Raw genomic sequence first — 22537 nt, forward strand, 5'->3', positions numbered from 1 at the left:
CTAAACTCTATATATAGGAGCCTATAGCTCACTTGTAAGACACAACATTTCTATCCATTAGAGCACTTGGCTAGAAACACCTTGAGTCTTGATAATTCCAGAAAGCTTTTCCAATATCTGAGAGAGATCCCTTAGTGCTTGAGTTAGGGGGAAATAAGCTTTTGGACAAAGGTTTTAAACCTTGTTCAAGTTGGTGATCCCCAACCCTCTTCACTTAGGTTGTGTAAGTGAGAGTTTTCTTGTATTTATGTTCTCCATTCTATTGTATTGTTTTCTTCTTATTTTCTTGTTCTTTTACTTGTATTTCTTGTTCAAGAGTTGTAATCTTTTCTTTTCTTTTGTTTCAAACACTTCATTTTATTTGTAACCTTTTGCTTAGAGTTGTATTTTACTATTCTCTTCTTCTTCATCATCTTCTTCTTTTTCTTTGTTTATTTGTAATTTTCAGATATAGAGTTGTAACTCCTTTTAATCAATCATTATTATTTGTAATATATTGCATAGAGTTGTAATTTCTTACTATTTCCATTGAGGCAAATTTATATTTTCCTAACATTCAAAAGCTTATCCCTTTTTGTTTCAATGGAAGGTGTTATCCAAAAAACAGGTGTGGATGACGTGGAAAGTAATTTTAACACGTGGCTGACACCTGGCAGAGGTTCTGTTCGACCATCGTTCAAGGATGTTCCCCTGACACGTCATTTGAGTTCAATATATGACCAGACTGCTCGTATAATCCGTATCTTTATGAGTAATCTTGTAAAATTGTAATCATATCCGAGATTATTTCCATTTATACTTGATTATCCGATTCGTTAGGAGAAAATATCTGTAACTAATTCATGTAATCCTCCTTGAGCCTATAAATAGAGAGAAATAACTCAAGGGAGGGAATTTGGGTTGATTTTTGTTTATGCTTTAGAAGAGAATTTTGACTATTATCTTTCGGTTGTATTACTCATCCCTCTAAGGCTTGTGAAACTCGAAGAACCCTAGTTCTTTAATCACTCCTTTGAGAATCAAGATCAATCTTAGCTTAAGTGGACATAGGTCATTACCAATTCTTGGGGCCGAACCACTATAAATTGTTGTGTCATTTATTTTTCTTTCCATTAAATTTTTCTTTCCTCCGTGTCAGTTGACCAAAACGAGGGTCAACATTCTGGTGTTTTCATTGAGAGCTTGAGAAGAAATTGTTGAAGGTACTAATGGCAAAGACATCCAAGAAAACTGGATAGGCAGCCGCCGCTCCATCCAAGCCTCCTCCACCAAACGTGGTTGAAGACGAACCTCATTTGGAGTTTGATGAGGAGGAAGTAGACTCTGAGGCCCTGAAGACAACACTAGGGGTGTTGCAAGATGAGCTGGCACTACAACAAAATAGAGGTTTTATGACTTTAATTGGGAGACATTGGAAGTCTACAATGTCTCCCACTTAGTGAGACGTTGTTGCTAGGGTCATTGTAGGTATATATCCCACGTCTCCCATTGGGAGACGTGCCTCACTTCCCACGTCTCCCACTGGGAGAGGTGGAAAGTCAAACGTTGACTTTCCACCTCTCCCATTGGGAGACGTGGGAAGTGACTCACCTCTCCCAATGGGAGACGTGGGAAGTCCCTAGGAGACATCCCACGTCTCCCATTGGGAGAGGTGAGTCATTTCCCACGTCTCCCAATGGGAGAGGTGGAAAGTCAACATTTGACTTTCCACCTCTCCCATTGGGAGACGTGGGAAGTCTCCCACCTCTCCCAATGGGAGACATTGAAAGTCTCCCACATTTAAAAAAAATAAATTAAATAAATTTATAATTAATATTATTTTAATTTGATTTAATAATTAATTAAATTGAAATAATATTAATTTAAATTGAAATAATATTAATTTAAATTGAAATTATTTTAATTTAAATTGAAATTATTTTAATCTAAATTGAAATAAAAAAATATATTTGTTAGATATATACAAGAAATACAATATTTGTTAGAAATATTCAAAATGAACAAATATTGCATTGTGTATGAAGAAAGAGTTAAATAATTAAAAAAAAACCTATCAACGAGGTCGGTAACTTTGGATTATCGGCAACATATATGCCGCCCATTCTTGTCGCAACTCATCAATTTGTGCCTCTGTATATGATGTGCTTGTTAGCTGCAAGAAATATAAAGTAAAATATATTAATTAATTATTTGATTACATTTATAGTTTCAAAAATAATTTGTAAATTTTAATTAATAATACCGTTCTCAAGTAATGCCTGGGACTTGCATGTTCAATCAAGTAATGTCCGTTCTCAACTAATCGTTTATTATCCTAAATAATATCGGGCAGCATTTCCCCTATAATAGTGACCTAACCATCTGCATGTGAATAACAAAACAAACAATTCAAACAACATACAATAAGTTTCTTCCTTATAGAATGCCTATATAAAATTAATTGTTTATTATCCTAGATAAAATCGGGCAGCATTTCCCCTATAATAGTGACCTAACCATCTACATGTGAATAGCAAAACAAACAATTCAAACAACATACAATAAGTTTCTTCCTTATAGCTCCGCAGCACACAGTCAAATTTCTCAGAACCTACTTCACTAATACACACAAGTTCTCAACCTTCCGTTATCACCGCAGCACACAATTTTAATCTCAGAACCTACTTCACTATGGATGAATATTTAAGATATTCAAACTCTTCTAACATTTGTTTAATAATATTAAAAGTAGAAGTAAGAGAATATATATTTACCTCTTGCAATTAATAATTCAAAAGCTAGCAAAATTACTTTAAGTAGTAATCGAATTCGCTATTAAATTCACAAACCAATATAAATAAATTAATAAATAATAAATAAAATATCACTAAATATCTAGCAATATATAACTTATTATTATAATTTTAGAAACTTAATTACCTCAAATGTGTGATTGATAGATATAGAAGTTTTGATGCAAAGTACTCTCTAAAATCTCACCACCAAAATCACAACCTACGAAATTAAATTAATTAATATGTTAAACATTACTAAACAAATATCACTAAATTCCTAATAAGTAATTGATTGGTAAACAAATAAAAAAAAAACTCCAATGAGCCACTAATTATAACCTAAACAAAAAATCAATAAAAAATTTCATAACCTAAAATCTCAATAATCAACAAAAACATAAATTTTTGCATATATTTATATTTTTAAAATTATTTAATAAATTTATTTTAACATAATAACTATATATATAACAAAATAGTTAGAATTTAAAAAAAAAAAGTTTAAATATACATACAAAAATATATCTAAATTTCGAAATAAATAATGATAAAAATTAAAAAAAATCATGAACATATATATTATAATGAAATATATACAATGTGATAGGTTAAATTAAAAAAAAACTATGAAATCTTAAATCTATAAAAAAACCTCCATGGAAAAACAAATAAATCTAACAATGTATAGAAAAAAATGCATAAAAATGTAAAATTAACACAAAATCATGTATATTACTCATCCTAATGCTAAACCTATGATTTTTTTATCAAAATAATTAACTAAAATTCATAAAAATTAAAAAAAACTAACCTTGAAAACCCTAAAATCGCAACCCCTTTCGTGCTCTCTGTTTGGTGTGCTCTCTCTGTTTGGTGTTATGAGGAAGAAGAAGACCCAAAATTCATTAAATGGCCAGGGGGACATCCAACGTCTCCCACTGGGAGACGTGGGACACGTGGCACGTCTCCCACTGGGAGACATTGAATGTATAGAGGGGTACATCCAACGTCTCCCATTGGGAGATGTGCCACGTGTCCCACGTCTCCCAGTGTGAGACGTTGGATGTACCCCTCTATACATTCAATGTCTCCCAGTGGGAGACGTGCCACGTGTCCCACGTCTCCCAGTGGGAGACGTTGGATGTACCCCTCTATACATTCAATGTCTCCCAGTGGGAGACGTGCCACGTGTCCCACGTCTCCCAGTGGGAGACATTAGATGTCCCCCTGGCCACTTCTCAACCTATTTCCAACGTCTTCCACCATTTTTAATGTCTTCCAATTGTAGTCATTAATAAAAACTTTCAATGTCTTACACCATTAGACATTTAAAACCCCTAATAAGTTTTAATGTCTTACACCAATGGTGTAAGACATTGTAGGGAGTCATTGTATGTCAAATTTGTTGTAGTGTGGCCGCTCTGAGGGCCAATCAAGAAAGTGTCATCGAGATAATGGCGTCACAGCAGAGGGAGATAGAGCGCCAGCACCAAGAGCTGAGTGAAAGATAAGCGAAGATGGACCGTTGTCAAAGGGATGCCATGGCAGCCCTCGAAGCAGCCCTCCAATTGGTTAGGAATCAGGCTGCGCCTGCCTCGCAGCCTGACCAACCCCCAAATGGACCACCTCAAAGAGGTCCCAATCCTAGCCCTCCGCTCCAGCCAACAATCCCTCAAAGGCCGGAGCAACCACCAATCGCTCAGGGTGATGTCCCACCTAGGGACCCTGAAACGCGGCCTCCATCCCAAGATGGTCGAGGAAATCCCCCACATCCAAGGCAGAATAGGGCTGGGCAACAGCCCCGCAGCCCTAGATGCCCGGGGGGTGAAGAGCCGCACCCACCGAGCAGGGGGCAACGTCCTTCTGGCAACAGAAGGAACTCAGAGATAGGCTCTGCAGTCAGGGGCCCTCCACGACATGATAATGTACGGGGACCCACCGACCAGCGCAGGCCTCCCCCTAACGCTCGGGAATTTCCAGCCCAAGGAGGCAACTGAGGAAACAGTCGGTCCCACCATAGCCAATCGAAGTTCAGAGATGGCCACGGCTACAATGAGGCCGACTCGGGAAGAAGGAATGCTGGTCGGAGGAATGAGGAGAGAGGTGGAGGCAGAAGACCCCCACCTAGAGAAGATCGACATGCAGGACATAATGCTGGGGGGCAGCCCAGACAAAACAACGTCTATAGCCGGCTCAGAGCCAGCGAGCAGCAGCGAAGAGATGACGATCTAAGGGATGTACTCAACGACTGCCGAGAACAGCACGAAGAATACATTCCCCCGGCACCAGAAGCCCTGGCAATTCCTGAGACCGTTCAGGCCCAAATAGATGCCCTGAACCAAGTAGTGCAACAGCTAGTCAAGGGAAGAACGTCTCATATCGAGTACGACATGAGAAGGGGCATTACTTTCATACAAAGGATCGCAATGGCTAAAACCCCCAGTAAGTTTAAAATGCCCACACTTCTGAACTTTGATGGGTATGGTGACCCAGTATCTCATGTCAACAAGTTTGAGATACAAATGGACATTCTGAAGGTGTCCGAAGACGCTCGATGCAGGATCTTCCCTGCAACACTTTCTGATGCTGCACAGGAGTGGTTCTTTAAGTTCCCTCCTGCAAATATTGTTTCTTGGGAGATGTTTGTAAAGGAGTTTTACGGACAATTCTACGCAGGTCGTGTGCACCCAATAGAGGCAAACCAGTTGGTCGAGATACGCCAGCAAGAAGGAGAACCACTAAAAGATTATGTCCAGTGTTTCATGCGAGCAACAGCTGGGGCCAAAACAGTGGGAGACGAAGGCAAAATGATGGCTCTAACTGCAAGAGTTAGGCGCCGTACGCCTCTTTGGAGTAGCCTCAAGAAGCATGGGGTTAAAACTACCCAAGAATTCTTGGATCGAGCTGATCAATACATCAAGCTCGAGGATGCAATTGCCAGCGAGGGAAAGACCCCAAATAAGGATAAAGGGACCGAAGAGCCTGCCAAAGCCGCCAATGGGTCAAAGCCCAATGGCAACGGCAAAGGCAACAGGAATGGCAATGACAAGAATGAGAGGAAGAGGCCCCATAACGAGCCCTCTACCTCTGAGAGTAAGCGCTCTAAGGGCAACTGTTATGAGCCTAGGTTCACTAACTATACCGCCCTTGTTGAATCTTGAGCAGAGGTGTATCAGGCCACAAGCTTCAATGTGCCCTACAAAAGACCTGCTCCCATTCGAAAGGATATTTCGAAAAGGGATACAACTAAGTTCTGTCGTTTTCACAACGACTACAGACACGATACGAATGAATGTAACCAGCTGAAGGATGAAATCGAGTTCCTTATTAGACAAGGACACTTGAGGAAATACGTGCGATCCACGGGAGCTTCCCAACGAGAGGTTCCAGGTGGCAATGAGCAGGTGCCTACGTGCCAGCGCTTGCCACCTTTACAGCCTGATCCCGTGGCAGGCACCTTACTCACCATCTACGGAGGCCTGCACCTCGCGGGAAACTGTGGAAAGGCAAGGGAATGATACGCTCGGACCCTACGACATGACCAGGACATTGAGATGATGACTGTGGAGGATCGGGCAATGAAAAAGGCCCGAACAGAGGATGATGCAATAACTTTCTCTGATAATGATGCCTAGCATGTCCGGTTCCCACATTCCGATCCGCTGGTCATGGATGTCCAGATTTCCAATATGATGGTGAAAAGAGTATTGGTCGATACAGGAAGTTCAGTTAACATCCTGTATAAATCTTCGTTGGAATGAATGAAGTTGTCCACAAAGGACTTGGAGCCTTGCAACCAAACAATTTATGGTTTTTCTGATGAGGGACTCGCTCCAACAGGGTCAATCAGGCTTCCAGTAACTACAGGTACTGCGCCCGTCACCAGGACATTACTCACTACTTTTATAGTAGTTGATTGTCCTTCGGCCTACAATGCAGTAATTGGAAGGCCAATACTGGTTGACTTTCGGCCCGCCACCTCTATATGGCACTTAGCCATGAAATTCCCAACAGACACAGGGGTAGGACGCGTATTGGGAAACCAGAGGGAAGCAAGGGAGTGCTACAATCCCTCAATCACTAAGGCCAAGAAGGGTATGTCGAGGAGTGCTCCCCCTAAAAAGTTGCAGATGGTCATTGATGTACAAGCCTAATCAGGTGATGAAGTCACCAAATGGGGTGTTTCCCAAAGTGAGGATAGAGACTTAGATCCTGGCTTTGAGGATTTTGTAGAAGATATAGGACCTATCGAGGACCTTGAGGAGGTCCAGCTTGATGAAGAGTTTCCGACCAGATTTGTAAAGGTTGGCAAAAATTTAGAAACAACAATCAAATATGCACTGGTAGAATTTTTGAGGAAGAACCAAGAAGTTTTCGCCTGGTCACATAAAGACATGGTTGGGATAGATCCTGCAGTCATCAGCCATGTCCTGCACGTCGACAAAAGCTTTCCACCCGTGCAACAGAAAAGAAGGCTGCTCGATAAAGATAGATCAAAAGCCTTGAAGGAGGAAGTTGAAAAAATAAAGGAGAATGGGTTCATCAGGGTGGCATTTTATCCATCCTGGGTCTCTAATCCAGTGCTGGTTCCCAAGCCGAATGGCAAATGATGGACCTGTGTGGATTTCACAGATCTTAACAAAGCCCGCCCTAAAGATTGCTTCCCACTCCCAAGGATCGACCAGCTGGTCGATGCAACTGCAGGCCATGAGATCCTCTCCTTCATGGATGCATACTCAGGGTACAATCAGATTAGTATGCATCCCCCTAATGAGGATCACATAAGCTTTCGGACCGATACAGGGCTATACTGTTACAAAGTAATGCCCTTCAGATTGAAAAATGCTGGTGCGACTTACCAGCGACTAGTTAACCACATGTTTAAGGAGTTGATCGGGATAAACATGGAGGTGTACGCTGATGACATGCTGGTGAAGTCAAAAAAGGTAGAAGGACACGTGAAGGATTTACAAGAGTGTTTTAATGTTCTGAACAAATATCAGATGAAGCTAAATCCTCTCAAATGTTCCTTCGGAGTAGGATCGGGGAAGTTCTTGGGGTTCATTGTCAATTCGAGAGGAATCGAGGCTAATCCTGAGAAGATCAAGGCCCTAATCGATATGAAATCGCCAATGAAGATCAAAGATGTGCAAATTCTGACTGGAAGGATTGCCGCGCTCAGTAGATTCATTTCAAAATCAATAGATAAGTGCGTTCCTTTCTTTAATCTACTTAGAGGCAACAAGAAGTTCGAGTGGACTGAAGACTGTGAACATGCTTTCCAAGTTTTAAAAGCCCACATGGCGCAGCCTCCCATCTTATCAAAGCCGGTAGATGGGGAAACTTTGTTCATATACCTGGCGATCACCGAATATGCTGCTAGTGCGGTGTTAGTAAGGGAAAAAGAAGGCATACAAAAGGCAGTGTATTATGTAAGCAAGAGGTTAATCAGAGTTGAATTGAGATATCCTCCCATTGAAAGATTAGCCTACTGTCTAATTTTGTCCTCAAGGAAGCTACGTCCTTACTTCCAAGCCCATCCAATCATGGTCTTGACTGACCAGCCCCTTCGACAAGTTTTGCAAAAGCCAGAGTCTGTCCGTCGTTTGTTGAAATAGGCAGTCGAACTTGGGCAATTCGATATAACATACTCACCGCGAGCAGTAATAAAAGGACAAGTCTTGGCTGACTTCATTGCTTAATTCACTGAACTCCCAGATAACGAGCAGGGTGAAAAGCCTAGTGTGCCTGAGCCTCAAATTGAAGCTCCTTCGTGGAAACTATTCACAGACGGATTGTCCAACGAATCTTACACATGAGTAGGAGTGATATTGATAACGCCAGAAGGGCATCGATTTCACTGTGCAATTAGGTTTGATTTCGCTGCTTCAAATAATGAAGCTGAATACGAAGCCCTACTCGCTGGATTAAGGTTAGCCAAAGACATGAACATAAAAGTGCTGGATATCTACAGTGATTCACAGCTGGTAGTGAATCAGGTCTTAGGGGAGTACCAAGCACGAGGCCTAAAAATGGTGGCTTGTCTAAACAAAACAAAGGATCTGTTGGCACAATTTGAAAAATATACCCTCCAGCAAATACCTCGAGATCAGAACTCAAATGCGGATGCCCTAGCCAAACTCGCGAGTGCAAAAGATGCTGACACTTTGAATATAGTGCCAGTTGAGCGGCTATGCACACCAAGTATACGAGCAGACGAAACCAATATGGTGATCCAGTTAGCAGATACATGGATGTCACCATATTTAGAGTATTTCACGAGCGGCACACTACCATCAGATAGAAACAAAGCCAGGACCCTTCAGAGACAGTCTGCAAGGTATATCCTGGTCGATGGTATTTTGTACTGAAGAGGATACTCGATGTCACTGCTCAGATGTGTTACGCCAGAAAAGGCTAAAGAACTGATGAAGGAGGTGCATGAAGGCTTTTGCGGAGACCACGCTGGGGGGCAAAGCCTATCAAAAAAGATCCTAAGGCAGAGATATTTCTGGCCAACAATGAATGAGGATTCGATGGAGTTCGTGTGAAAGTGTGATAAGTGTCAGCGGTTTTCCAAGATCCCACGAGCGGCTCCCAATGAGTTAAAGCAAATGCAAAGTCCATGGCCCTTCGTAGTATGGGGTATAGACTTGATCGGGTCCTTGCCAACAGGGAAAGATGGTGTGAAATATGCAGTGGTAGCTGTCGACTACTTCACAAAGTGGGCTGAGGCTGAACTGCTAGCAACCATAACGACAAAGAAAGTACTTGACTTTGTTATCAAAAACATCGTTTGTCGATATGGATTGCCAAGAAATATTGTCTCGAACAATGGCACCCAGTTTGATAGTGACTTGTTCATAGACTTCTGCGAAAGACATGGCATCATTAAGAGCTTTTCTTCAGTTGCTCACCCCCAAGCAAATGGGCAAGTCGAAGCAGTAAATAAAACATTGAAAGATACCCTAAAGAAAAGGCTCGAGGAAGTTAAAGGAGCATGGCCAGAACAATTTCCTGAAGTCCTTTAGTCGTACAGAACATCCCACCGAACAGCAACAGATCATACCCCGTTTTCCTTAGCATACGGGTACGAGGCCATGTTGCCTGTCGAGTTGAATCCACCTTCCCATCGAAGAATAACATACGATCAAAGCCAGAATAGCCAATTGTTGATGGAGTCCCTAGACCTAGTCGATGAGAAACGAGAAAAAGCCCAGCTCCGAGTAGCTGCGTACCAGCAAAAAGTCCCGCGGTATTTTAACTCCAAAGTAAAGGAAAGAAAATTCAACATCGGGGACTTAGTACTTCGAAGAGTTTTCTTAAACACCCGCAACCAAGCTGCTGGAGTACTCGGACCAAACTGGAAAGGACCTTACTAGATTGAAGAAGTCCTTCATCCAGGCACTTACAAACTTGCACGCTTGAATGGAGATCTCGTTCCATGTTATTGGAATGGAGAACACCTGCGCAAGTATTATCAGTAAACAGTCTTTCTTAAAGGACTGGCTTGTATTTATTTTTACTTTTTACAAGTTTTTGAAAAAGGGTTAGTCATGAGATATGGCTAATCGCTTATAAGTGTAAGATCTTTTTTAAGATCACTCGTAAAGACATGTTTAGTCCATCTAATACGAAAATTATAAGGGACTGTGCGCAGCCAGTCATTCTTGCCAAACTTTGTAATTTTTTACAAGTATTTGCTCATTACGTGTGTTTTTTTGCTGTATTACAATTTTCATGATTTAAACTGAGCAGTAATGTTTGTACAGGTTTTGGTCAAGGCAAGTGACCAAGGACCTAAAGCTCCTCGATCACTTGGGGGGCATATAAGGCACATAGAAAGCAAAGCATACCAAAAGGTATGTAAACACATGAGCAAAATAAGTGAAAGCATGCTACGGTACTTAGAGTATTTTTTCAAAATTTTATATATTTTGTTAAGTCAAACCAAAGTACTATGCTAAGTTTGGTCATGCGAACAGATGTTATAATAAAGTAAAAACCATTATAATATCAAAAGAATTCTTTTACACCGCGAGCAGTACTGCTCAGATGTAAATGTTAAGTTATAAGGAAAAGCTACCCATGCAGCAAAAAGAAAATAAACATTGTCTTAACATCATGACCTGTGAGTCATGTAAGAAAAAGAAAATAGAATAAGCAAAGAAAAAGCTAAGGAGCAGCAGGAGGATCTTGAGGAGCATCTTGGTTAACTGTGTCTTCTGCAGCTTCCCCTCCATCCATCCTTGTGGCCAGCGAAATCTCGGGAGAGGCAGGAACTCTGGCCCTTTCTTCGGCAGCCAGTCGAGCAGCGCAGCGAGCCAACTCAGCTTTCTTGGCATCCTCTGGAAGGTAGCTAAAATTGACACTTTGGTTATGCTTCCATAAATCGTAGAAGCATCGAAGTGTCGCATTTTTATACCTTTCCAGGTCCTTGGCATTCGTGAGCTTGAGTTGCTCCACTTGGCTCTTGAGGTTGGAAATGCTCTTGTCCTTCTCAAGATTCTCCCCCTGGAGCTTTTTGACATCGTGCCAGTGGATTCGGCTGGCCTCCTGGTATTCCTCTCTCTGTTTTCTAGCACTTTCCAGAGAGGCCTGTTTCTTTACCAGGTCCGCAGCCAAAGAGTCCTTCTGCTGGGTCACCACTTCTAGCTCCCATGCATGCCTTTCCTCCACGACTTGAAGTTCCTCCATCAACTTCAACTCCAGAGCATGGGACTGCTCGATGCTGGCATCCGAGCGCAAGCGGTCAGCCGTTAAAGTCAGCATGGCCTACACTAAAAATAAGTGTTAGACAGATTTAAGGAAAGTCGGATTGTATGTAAAGAGAAGTAAGATGATTACACTGGCAGTCTCATTCAGGGACCTGTTGATGATCTGATCGACCCCCATTTCCTCTGTCCCAGCCATGGCCTCTTTGTAGCGGTCATGTTTAAGGATTTTCTCCAGGCGGTCCTTGGCAGATCTTAGGGCACGGTGTGACAGTTATGTCCCAATTGAGGCCCCCCTAGCCTGTTGTGTTTGTTCGGTAGGGGCTGGGGGTGATGGAGTTTTGGCAGCTAGAGCATTTGAAGGTGGAACCTCCTGCTCGAGAGGATGCTGTTCAGTATCTTGGGCAGCAGGCCCCTCCGCCGGAGAGCCCGAGGCTCGGTTCTTCTTGGCCGAGGGCATTTGGCTGGACTCCCCGTCATGTCGCCTGGATGACTTCCTTTTGTGAACTAGGGGGACTTCTTCCTCCTCCTGAGTGTTGTAGATGTTAAAGACATTAGCAGAGGCCATTTATGCAAAAGAAGTTAACATGCGAACAATGAGCCAAAAATGGGTAACAAGTTATGTTGCATCAGAAGAGAAATAAAGAAGTATAGTCCAATACCGGAGCTATTACTACTGGTCGCTATACTATTGACTCTACTAGTCATACACTCACTCTCTGGCATGAAGAAGTCTGGCCCTAGGTTTGGAGTATATGTAAAATTGCCGTCCCCATCAAATAAGTGACAGAGAATTGGCAAGCTATCTAGGAATAAAATAACTGTACCATTTTCGTCAGAGGACTCGTCTAAGTCAATGACGGGCTCGGTCACCTTTTGTTTTCCCTTTCCTTTGGGGACAGAAGACCTTTCTATTGGGGGAGTGCCAACGGGTTCCCTGATTGTAACCCCAATCGGTCTCCGTCGGGGAGGAGACGCTGGTGGTTGCTACTCGGGATTTTCCTCAGCAGTGGCACTTCCCGCTGCAGGTTCCCTCACATCCTGGTGAGGGGCCAGGAGGCCAACTAGCCTCAAGTTGGCCTCGGTGACCAGAGATTTGACACTCTTCTCAACGTCCGTCATGCTGGCCAACATGGCAGACCTCAACACCATGTCTGGTGTTGGGTCTGGTCGCAACCATGGGCCTGAAAAACACAAGAAGTTTCAGAAAAATGCAAGGAAAAATACTAAGTAAAAACAGCGACCAGTGGAAAAAGACTTTTACCTCCTCGAGCGAAGGCCAGGTTATTTGCGGCCATGTCAGGCATGAGGAAATACTCCTGACTGTATTTCCCCACGTTTGAAATGTGGGTTGTGTCACTCAGGAAGGTTCGGTTGGTCTCCTGGTGAAAAAAGTGAAAGAACCCCGTACCAGATTGTTGCGAGTTGGACTTAAGGTCGAAAAGGTAATTGACCTCGTGAGGGGTAGGCTCTGACCATTTCTTGTGGTTGTAAAGGATATAGAGTGCAGCAAGCATTCTATATCTATTTGGTGTGATTTGAAAGGGGGCAACTCCAAAATAGTTAGCCACCCCCTGGAAAAATGGATGGAGAGGAAGGGTAGCCCCAGCCTCTATGTGATATCTCGACCAGGTGCTATACATGCCTCCAGGAAAATTCGCCCGCTCGTCTACAGTGGGGATTTTGAGGGTTACCCCAGAAAGGTCGTATTTTATGAAGTAGTTGGCTAGCATCCTAGGGGTAACCTGACTGAGTGGGGAAAGATACCACTCGACGTCGGGAAGAACTGAATACCTAGGATGGGTCCTGACTTGGATGTGAGGGTCGGGAGCATTAATGTCTCGACCACTGGTCGAGGGAACCCCAGCCTACGGGTTAGGCTAGGCTGGTGGATTTGAAGGGTTTTTCTTCTTCTTGGCGGTAGTCTTGGCACGACCCATGCTGGCAGAAGTTGGTTGGGGTCTTAGAGGAGAAATTCGCGAAAAAGGAATCTCTTGGATTCGCTAAGCTGGATGCTCTTCGCCCTCGAGTAGCTATGTGAGCAGGTCGTCGTCTATCAGCCTTTCACCTCCCCACAAATCTGGCATTAAAAGCTGGGAACAGAAAAAAGGGGAGGTGAGGAAGAAGAGCCTAAGAAGTCAGTTAGAATAACGTTGTTCATGTACAAAAGTATAACTTTTATACAGCAGAATTCTAACGAAAAAATCAAAATTTTCATACGAATAGTTTGAAAAACAGATCAAAAAGTGAAAGTAAAAAGCTTTTTCAACTCCAGTAAGAGCGGGAAAAACCCAGTTTTTCAGCTAGCCTAAAAATCGAATTTTTACTTCGATTTTACGTCCTAAATCTATGATCTCGACTATCAAACTGATTCATAACCCCTACAAAACAAGTATGCTCTACCATATCTAACATCAGCAAGCAAACGTCCAATCTTCCTATATTTGTACTCAAGGACACAATTCTGTTTTAGAGCTTAAAAAGCTAGCATAAACAGACATGCACAACACAGTAAAGGGTGCAAAGGTTCTGAAATTTACCTGTACGAAGATTGTGAAGTCTTGAAGAAATTTCGAGTCTAGGTGTGCGAACAACAAATTCTTGGAACGATGAAAGATGAACTTCGGAGAAATTTCTGAGCTCTGTCTAGGGAGTTCTTGGGGTGTTCTTGATGGAGACATAGCTTGTAAAAAGTGAAAAGGAAATTCTGGAAGCTATATATATTGTCTAAGATATGTTAAAAAGAGGCAATCATAAGTTCCTCTTTTTTTGAAGCATGGGAAAGAGTGATAACTGTCAAAGGTTTGCTTGGGAACTAAAAAGGCATGATTGGACGTGGGTAGGTCACTTTTTCCAAGGAGGCACGAACTACTCTGACAAATTTGGTGGGGTAATCGAAGGGTAATTTTCCTAAAGTTTATTTATTGCTGGTCGTAATAAATAAACTTGGGGGGCAAATGTTATCCAAAAAGCAGGTGTGGATGACGTGGCAAGTAATTTTAACACGTGGCTGACACCTGGCAGAGGTTCTGTTCGACCATCGATCAAGGATGTTCCCCTGACACGTCATTTGAGTTCAATATACGACCAGACTGCTCGTATAATCTGTATCTTTATGAGTAATCTTGTAAAATTTTAATCATATCTGAGATTATTTCCATTTATACCTGATTATCCAATTAGTTAGGAGAAAATATCTGTAACTAATTCATGTAATCCTCCTTGAGCCTATAAATAGAGAGAAATAGCTCAAGGGAGGGACTTTGGGTTGATTTTTGTTTATGCTTTAGAAGAGAATGTTGGCTATTATCTTTTGGTTGTATTACTCATCCCTCTAAGGCTTGTGAAACTCAAAGAACCCTAGTTCTTTGATCACTCCTTTGAGAATCAAGATAAATAATAGCTTAAGTGGACATAGGTCATTACCATGGGCCGAACCACTATAAATTGTTGTGTCGTTTATTTTTCTTTCCATTAGATTTTATTCAACATTTTCTATCACATCAAGCATTTGACTCCGTGTCAGTTGACCAAAATGAGGGTCAATAGAAGGGGAGACCATCAAGATCATGAACCAAGACCTAGTGAGGTTGGATAGGTTTAATGGATCCAATTTTACTAGGTGGCAAGACAAGGTGAGATTTCTTTTAACCACTCTAAAAATCACCTACATCCTTGAGTCATCCTTGGCACCTCTTGCCGAGCCATCCGACAAAGACACTCCCGAGGAGGTGGAGAAAAGAAGGAAGAGGGAGGAGGACAATCTCCTTTGTAGGGGTAATATCCTCAACGCCCTATCCGATAGGCTCTATGACCTCTACACCGAGACTAAATCGGCCAAGGAGATATGGGATGCACTTGAGAAAAAGTTTAAGGCGGAAGAGGAAGGTACCAAAAAGTTTTTGATATCTCAATACTTCGATTTCAAATTTTTTGGTGGTAAACCTATTCTTCCTCAAATTCATGAATTGCAAATTATTGTTAATAAATTGAAAGTATTAAAGATTGATCTTCCTGAGGCCTTTCAAGTTGGTGCTATAGTGGCTAAATTACCACCAACTTGGAAGAGCTATAGGAAAAGAATCCTTCATAAAAATGAGGATTATTCTTTGGATGAGATCAAAAAGCATATTCGAATCGAAGAGGAATCGATATGTAGAGATAAACTTGTGGAGGGGTCTAATGGAGAGACCTCCAAAGCAAATGCAGCGTCACAGCCAAAACATCCCAAAAAAAAGGGAAAAAGGGTAATGAGAAACCTTTGGGTCCAAAAACCAACCCAAACATGTTTAAGGGTGAGAAAGGTACTTGCTTTGTGTGTGGGAAAAAGGGTCACTATGCTAGAGAGTGTAGGCATAGAAAAGACCAACAAGGACCTAAGGTGAACGCAACTCAAGAGGAAAACATAGTTGCTACCCTTAGTGAGGTGAATGCGGTCCAAGGCAAGGTGAAAGGGGGGTGGTATGATACATGTGCCACCATCCATGTCACCTATGATAAATCATTGTTCAAGACCTTTGAAGAGTCAAAGGGCAACCATGAGATACAAATGGGCAATGAGGGCAAATCCAAGGTACTTTGCAAAGGTACTATTGAAGTCTACTTCACCTCCGGCAAGAAAGTTACATTAGTGAATGTACTTTATGTTCCCGAAATGAGTAGAAACTTGGTAAGTGGTGATTTGCTTGGCAAGCCCGGCATTAAAGCCATTTTTGAGTCCAGTAAACTTATACTTACCAAATCAAATGTATTCTTGTGAAAAGGGTACTCTTGTGAGGGAATGGTTAAATTGTGCACCAATGATGTAACTTTCAATGTTATCAATAAAAATGTTAATTTTTCCTATATTGTTGAGTATGATTCTTTGTTTTTGTAGCATCTTAGACTATCGCATATAGGTTTTTCAACCATGAAAAGAGAAGTAAAATGTGGTATGATTGCATGCAATATTAAAAACTATGGTAAATGTGAAACATGTGTTAAGGCGAAAATGATTAAGAAACCATTTCCTAGTGTAGAAAGATCATCTAATTTACTAGATGTAATCCATAGTGATCTTTGTGAATTAAATGGTGTTTTAACTAGAGGTGGTAAAAGTTATTTTCTTACTTTTATAGATGATTTTAGTAGATATACCTATGTGTTTCTTTTAAAGCATAAAGATGAGACTTTTGATGCTTTTAAATTGTATAAATTAGAAGTTGAAAATCAACTAAATAAAAAGATTAAGGTGCTAAGAAGTGATAGAGGAGGAGAGTACTTCTCTAATGAATCCAATACATTTTGTGAAGAAAATGGTATAATTCATGAGTGCACTGCACCTTATACACCACAACACAATGGTGTTGCCGAAAGGAAAAATAGGACTTATCTAGAGATGATAAATTCTATGTTGGTGTTTTCTAAGTTGAACTTCAACTTATGGGGTGAAGCATTTTTAACCGCTTGTCACATTCTTAATCGAATACCGATGAAGAAAAATGAGATATCTCCATATGAGTTATGGAAAGGAAGAAAACCCAACATAGGTTACTTCAAAGTGTGGGGGTGTCTTGCATATTGCAAGAAAAATGAACCTAATAGAACAAAGTTAGGTCTAAGAGTCATAAAGTGTGCTTTTGTTGGTTATGCCAACAATAGTAAAGCTTATAGGCTATTAGACTTAAAGTCTAATATTATGATTGAATCTAGAGAAGTTGAATTCTTTGAGAATATGTTATGTGACAACAATTCTCAAGCTTCAACATCTCTAAAGGAGAATTTGTTATATGAGAACAATTCTCAAGCTTCTACATCCAAAGTTGATTCTCAAGAGGAGAATCCTCAAAAGGATGTAAAGCAACCCTTTGAACCTAGAAGAATTCAAAGGCTTAAAAATCATAAAAGTCTAGTAGTGGATGAGATAGATTCTCAACGAATTTCATTCTACATGGTAGAAGGAAATAAAGAGGAAGTCATTAGGAAAATTCCTATTGTACTTCTCGTTGAGGATGATCCTAAGACTTATAGAGAAGCTATGCAATCTAGAGATAGTGCATTTTGGAAAGAAGCCATCAATGATGAGATGGATTCCATTCTTTCCAATAACACTTGGGAACTGGTAGACCTCCCACCGGGGTGTAAGCCAATTGGGTGTAAGTGGGTATTTAGGAGAAAATACCACACTGACGGCACTATCCAAACCTTTAAAGCTAGATTAGTAGCAAAAGGGTTTAGGCAAAAAGAGGGTATCGATTATTTTGATACTAATGCGCCTGTTGTAAGAACAACTTCTATAAGAATTTTGTTCGCTTTAGCTTCTATACACAACTTGTATGTTCATCAAATGGATGTCAAAACGGCATTCCTTAATGGTGACCTCAATGAGGAGGTCTATATGGAACAACCCGAAGGGTTTGTCCTACCAAAATATGAACATAAAGTTTGTAGACTTGTAAAATCCTTATATGGATTGAAACAAGCTCCTAAGCAATGGCATGAGAAATTTGATCAAGCCATCATGTGTAATGGGTTTAGACATAACAATGGAGACAAGTGTTTGTATTCGAAAACTTGTAAGGGATATGTGATCATTGTTTGCTTATATGTGGATGACATGCTTATTCTAAGTAATAACTTGAAAGGGATAGAAGAAACGAAGAGGTTTCCATCATCAACCTTCAAGATGAAAGATCTTGGAGAAGTTGATACCATACTCGGTATCAAAGTAAAGAAACATAGTGGGGGTTTTGCGTTAGGGCATGCCCACTATGTTGAGAAAGTATTGAACAAATTTAACCATCTCAAGGTTAAAGATGCCAATACTCCATTCGATCATAGTGTAAAACTAGAGAAGAATGAAGGAAGAGCGGTGGCTCAATTGGAGTACCCTAGTGCTATAGGGAGTCTAATGTAGCTGCCCAGTGTACTAGACATGATATAACATCTGCGGTAAGTAAACTTAGTAGGTTTACAACTAATCCAAGTGTGGATCACTGGAAGGCAATTGGAATAGTCCTAGGTTATCTCAAGAAAAACAAAGGACTAAGCCTTCACTACTCCAAATTTCCTTCGATATTAAAAGGATATACATATGCAAGTTGGATATCCAATCTTGGGGACAACTTGTCCACAACTGGTTAGGTATTTACACTTGGTGGAGGTGCAATTTCTTGGAGTTCCAAGAAACAAACCTGTATATCTCATTCCCCTATGGAAGCAGAGTTCATAGATCTAGCTGCTACCGGCAAAGAGGCCGAATAGTTAAGGGATCTGTTGATAGAGATTCCCCTAATCAAAGAGAATGTATCTACTATATCGATACATTGTGATAGCCAAGCGACATTGGCTAGAGCATACAGCGGAGTGTATAATGGGATGTCCAGACACATTAGTCTAAGACATGGATATGTAAGAGAATTGATTCAAAGAGGAGTCATCTCAGTATCCTATGTGAGAACAAGTGAAAATCTGGCGGATCCTTTCACTAAGCCACTAACGAGGGATTTAGTGGCTGCATCATCTCGAGGGATGGGACTTAAACGCCCTAAAGAGATTCACGATTGATGGTAACCTATCTTAACACTAGTTATTCAACTAGTGTTAGGTTCAATAGGTAACAACAAGTCAATTAAGTGAATATTAGTTGTACTCAAAACAAGTCCCATCTGAGATATTGAGTACTTGTGTGTTACCAAGTGGAGGGTTAAAACCGAAAGGTTTTTTAATAGAATTCAGTCTTGTAAAGACAAGTATTTTTGGTAACGAAATACTGTAAGAATTCTACCTATATGGACCTAGGATTGGTGCCGCCTCTCATGAGAATTGGGAGTATTCTCAAGAACGTCCATGAATGGAAAGTGCACATGGCCATTAACGGTGCAAAGCGAGACATAGAGGTCTCAAGTGAACATCGCAAAGGTGTGTGTGTTATCACCGATTTGTTATCATGAAAAGATGGTTCAATGCCTAGTGCAACCTAATTTTCGACAAATTTTGTGATAATTACACTATAGTAAAGTTCAAGTTGAAAAACACTTTGCTTTATGCACTAATGCAATGACTCCTATAAGAGAGAGTTCTTATTTAATCAAGTGGGGGATATGGTATATATCAAAATATAATGATTGATTAAATAAGTGTTACAATAGATAACTATTTAATCTAGTGGGGGAATGTTATATTATTTTATAATATAATGTAATATTATATTATAATATAATGTTGTAGATTAAATAAATGTGACAAAGTGTGTCACATATTGTAACATATAATAAGAGAGTTACAATATTTAGATATATGAGATATATCCAAATAATGTAACATATTTGGTGTTACAAATTTGTAACTTCCAAATATTACCCTTTATTGTGTAAAATTGTTGTTACACAATATTGAGATGAATTTCATAAAACCATATGTGATATGGCTGTTAAAGATATGATTTTAACCACAATAATGTGTTTTGGGAGTTACAAAATCATTTGGGAGGGTTTGGAACTGTTTGGAAAAACAGCACATATTTAGTGCTGAAAATGGTCGGTGGTCGTGGCCACTGAATGTTGGTGGTCGCGGCCTGTGGGACAGAAGCTAGTGGCCATGGCCACTAATGTCTCTGGCCGCGGCCACAGGCCAAAAACTGACCATTTTTTTTTTCAGTTTTTCAATCTTTGTTGAATGGCTCAAAAAACCCAAATAACTCCCAAATCTTATTTTTAATTCCATATTAATCCAATTAAACATTGGTAACAGCCATGGAGGTTGGTGGAATATGAAATTCAAAGGGTGTCTCTAAACTCTATAAATAGGAGCCTATAGCTCACTTGTAAGACACAACATTTCTATCCATTAGAGCGCTTGGCTAGAAACACCTTGAGGATTGATAATTCCATAAAGCTTTTCCAATATCTGAGAGAGATCCCTTGGTGCTTGAGTTAAGGGGAAATAAGCTTTTGGACAAAGGTTTTAAACCTTGTTCAAGTTGGTGATCCCCAGCCATCTTCACTTAGGTTGTGTAAGTGAGAGTTTTCTTGTATTTATGTTCTCCATTCTATTGTATTGTTTTCTTCTTATTTTCTTGTTCTTTTACTTGTATTTCTTGTTCAAGAGTTGTAATCTTTTCTTTTCTTTTGTTTCAAACACTTTACTTTATTTGTAACCTTTTGCTTAGAGTTGTATTTTACTGATCTCTTCTTCTTCATCATCTTCTTATTTTTCTTTGTTTATTTGTAATTTTCAGTTATAGAGTTGTAACTCCTTTTAATCAATCATTATTATTTATAATATATTGCATAGAGTTATAATTTCTTACTATTTCCATTGAGGCAAATTTATATCTTCCTAACAAACCGTCTATAGAGGATTGAGTGACAATTATGGTTGTAACAATGGATAATTAATAGCGTATCTATATTTGTTATAGAGCATTCTATGAATTCAAGAGTGCAATTCTGAGTCTATAGTGGAGTCACGAGGAATTAATAAGTTAGTAAATTTATTTGTTAGATTTATGATAACTTATTGGAGCTTGATTTCATAGGCCCATGGTCCCCATTGTACCTTAGATAAAATCATCTAGATAGTCTCAATTAATTGATTTAATTATCAATTAGAATTATCAAAGTTGACCAGGTCAATTTTGGATAGTTTCACAATGTTATGTAATTTTGAAAGGAAAAGATAAATTATGGTAGATTTATTAATTAAGATAAATTGGTATCTAAATTAATAAATAAATTTAAATCAAGGTTCAAATTATAAATAATTAATTTGATAGAGGATTTAAATAATTATTTAATTAATTAAATCAATAAAAAATAATACATGCCTTGACTTTAAGTCCAATGGGCTTATAATCAAATGGGAAATTTCACGGGCCTATAGCCCATGATAATTTCGACCTAGGGCTTCAAAATGGCTATTATTTTATTGATTTTTTAATTAAATTAAATGGCCTAATTGAGTCTATAAAAGGAGTGCTTGGAGAGAAGTCATCAGTGAAGATTTCTGAGACGACAGATAAGTCACAAGTCAGATTTTCTGATAGTTTTAGATCCTCTCAAAACACAAGTCCTTTTCTAAGCCTCTTTGTTATTTTCTCTTCTTCTCTCTATATCTATCTCATGGGTTGAGAATTGTCCACACTAGTCTAGGTGGTTCTAAGGATACATTGGAAAATTGTGAAGAAAATAGAAGATCGATTCAGTTTCTTGATAATACTCTGCGACAGAGAGGATACAAGAGTTAGAGAAACTGAAGGAATGGCTCTTTAATTCCGCTGCGTATACTGTAAGTATTCTATTCTTTGTTTCTCTTTGAATTCAATTTTAGAAACATGTTTTAGGCTATCTCATATTAATTTGTTTGATATTAGATATACATGAAACTAAATAAAGATCATGTATAAGCTATTCCAACATTTACTATATCATCATCATCAATTATTTCATCAAATCATTTTTGTAAATCCTAAAATTGGTATATTTTATAGAAATATCATTTTATTTAAAAGATCATTTTCACTTCCCCTTTCTTGTGATTTTTGGAATATCACTTTCCCTTTCTTGTGATTTTCAGATTATTTAGATTCGTTTTTTAGCTTGATTTAATCACAATATGATTATAAAGGAAAGATGTATCTTGTTTAGTTAAAGCAAATATTCTATACTTACTCAAATTGTTTCTGGAATATTTGACTATAAATTTTCGTGCAACTCAAGATATTAAAATTCTGGAAACTGAATCTTTGATATGACTAATCATTATTTGCGTCTTCAGAATTTTAAGCTGACACAGGTATTAGCTGTCCCCACCAAGATCATATCTGTAGCGTCCCAAAATTTGCTAATAAGGCTTAAGGCCTTGATTAATGTGCCTGGAGGGCAATAAGTGATTTACTATTATTATATGCGAATTTGATGAGTATGTGATCAGAAATGCATGTTTAGGTGAATTAAATATGCATGTGGGCCCCATCTGGTTATTAGGGGCATGTTTGTAATTTTAGCCCGTTGAGGGCATAAATGTGATAAATGTGGTAAATGCGATATACTTGTGATATATCTGTGTAGC

General features: G+C 39.6%; 1 long non-coding RNA gene across 2 annotated transcripts; it reads right to left on the reverse strand.

Annotated features, from left to right (window-relative positions):
* Positions 1-2085: 2085 nt before the first annotated feature.
* LOC133794710 (uncharacterized) lies at positions 2086-3734 on the reverse strand. 2 transcript variants are annotated; one of them, XR_009875299.1, is made up of 4 exons: positions 3586-3734; positions 2920-2994; positions 2243-2361; positions 2086-2152 (listed from the first exon to the last, which is right to left on the reverse strand). It is a non-coding gene; the product is annotated as an uncharacterized LOC133794710 (long non-coding RNA). The 2 variants fall into 2 exon arrangements; XR_009875300.1 differs by having other exon boundaries at positions 2243-2499.
* Between the last annotated feature and the right edge of the window lie 18803 nt (positions 3735-22537).

The sequence above is a fragment of the Humulus lupulus genome, chromosome 8 (genome assembly GCF_963169125.1).
Source record: "Humulus lupulus chromosome 8, drHumLupu1.1, whole genome shotgun sequence".
NCBI lineage: Eukaryota > Viridiplantae > Streptophyta > Magnoliopsida > Rosales > Cannabaceae > Humulus > Humulus lupulus.